This window comes from Ptiloglossa arizonensis, unplaced genomic scaffold, assembly GCF_051014685.1.
Source record: "Ptiloglossa arizonensis isolate GNS036 unplaced genomic scaffold, iyPtiAriz1_principal scaffold0027, whole genome shotgun sequence".
In the NCBI taxonomy this organism is placed as follows: domain Eukaryota; kingdom Metazoa; phylum Arthropoda; class Insecta; order Hymenoptera; family Colletidae; genus Ptiloglossa; species Ptiloglossa arizonensis.
In genome coordinates this window covers 2249-4496 of record NW_027478397.1, presented here as the reverse complement: position 1 = coordinate 4496, position 2248 = coordinate 2249, and positions in this window count along the sequence as shown.

Below are 2248 nucleotides of genomic sequence, written 5' to 3'. Positions count from 1 at the left end.
GCGAGTTTCTACTTTCAGATGCAACAGGAATATTTGGGTTAGGTCAGTCCGTTCGCGAGATATGGGAGTTTGAAGCCAAGAAATGGTTGAGAAGTCAAAAAATTTTTCGCAATTCTGCTGCTCCAAACGCTTAACCAAAATGGCCTAGGGAAAAAATACACATACCGTTGTAATCGGGCGAGTTTCTACTTTCAGATGCAATAGGAATTTTTGTGTTAGGCCAATCCGTTCGCGAGATATGGGAGTTTGAAGCCAAGAAATGGTTGAGAAGTCAAAAAATTTTTCGCAATTCTGCTGCTCCAAACGCTTAACCAAAATGGCCTAGGGAAAAAATACACATACCGTTGTAATCGGGCGAGATTCTTCTTTCAGATGCAATAGGAATTTTTGGGTTAGGTCAATCCGTTTGCGAGATATGGGAGTTTGAAGCCAAGAAATGGTTGAGAAGGCAAAAAATTTTTCGCAATTCTGCTGCTCCAAACGCTTAACCAGAATGGGCTGGGGAAAAAATACACATACCGTTGTAATCGGGCGAGTTTCTACTTTCAGACGCTACAGGAATTTTTGGGTTAGGTAAATCCGTTCGCGAGATATGGAAGTTTGAAACCAAGAAATGGTTGAGAAGGCAAAAAATTTTTCGCAATTCTGCTGCTCCAAACGCTTAACCAGAATGGGCTGGGGAAAAAATACACATACCGTTGTAATCGGGCGAGTTTCTACTTTCAGAGGCAATAGGAATTTTTGGGTTAGGTCAATCCGTTCGCGAGATATGCGAGTGTGAAGCTAAGAAATGGTTGTGAAGACAACAAATTTTTCGCAATGCTGCTGCTCCAAACGCTTAACCAGAATGGTCTAGGGAAAAAATACGCATACAGTTGTAATCGGGCGAGTTTCTACTTTCTGACGCAGCAGGAATTTTTGGGTTTGGTCAATCCGTTCGCGAGATATGGGACTTTGATACTAAGAAATGGTTGAGAAGACAAAAAATTTTTCGCAATTCTGCTGATCCAAACGCTTAACCAGAATGGGCTGGGGAAAAAATACAAATACCGTTGTAATCGGGCACGTTTCTACTTTCAGACGCTACAGGAATTTTTGGGTTAGGTCAATCCGTCCGCGAGATATGGGAGTTTGAAGCTAAGAAATGTTTGAGAAGACAACAAATTTTTCGCATTTCTGCTGCTCCAAACGCTTAACCAGAATGGCCTAGGGAAAAAATACACATACCGTTGTAATCGGGCGAGTTTCTACTTTCAGATGCAATAGGAATTTTTGGGTTAGGTCAATCCGTTCGCGAGATATGGGAGTTTGAAGCTAAGAAATGGTTGAGAAGACAACAAATTTCTCGCACTTCTGCTGCTCCAAACGCATAACAAGAATGGCCTAGGGAAGAAATACACATACCGTTGTAATCGGGCGAGTTTCTACTTTCAGATGCAACAGGAATTTTTGGGTTAGGTCAATCCGTTCGCGAGATATGGGAGTTTGAAGCCAAGAAATGGTTGAGAAGGCAAAAAATTTTTCGCAATTCTGCTGCTCCAAACGCTTAACCAGAATGGCCTAGGGAAAAAATACACATACTGTAGTAATCGGGCGTGTTTCTACTTTCAGACGCAACAGGAATTTTTGGGTTAGGTCAATCCGTTCGCGAGATATGGGAGTTTGAAGCTAAGAAATGGTTGAGAAGACAACAAATTTTTCGCAATTCTGCTGCCCCAAACGCTTAACCAGAATGGTCTAGGGAAAAAAATACGCATACAGTTGTAATCGGGCGAGTTTCTACTTTCTGACGCAGCAGGAATTTTTGGGTTTGGTCAATCCGTTCGCGAGATATGGGAGTTTGAAGCCAAGAAATGGTTGAGAAGGCAAAAAATTTTTCGCAATTCTGCTGCTCCAAACGCTTAACCAGAATGGGCTGGGAAAAAATACACATACCGTTGTAATCGGGCTAGTTTCTACTTTCAGAGGCAATAGGAATTTTTGGGTTAGGTCAATCCGTTCGCGAGATATGCGAGTGTGAAGTTAAGAAATGGTTGAGAAGACAACAAATTTGTCGCAATGCTGCTGCTCCAAACGCTTAACCAGAATGGCCTAGGGAAAAAATACGCACACAGTTGTAATCGGGCGAGTTTCTACTTTCTGACGCAGCAGGAATTTTTGGGTTTGGTCAATCCGTTCGCGAGATATGGGACTTTGAAACTAAGGAATGGTTGAGAAGACAACAAATTTTTCGCAATTCTGCTGATCC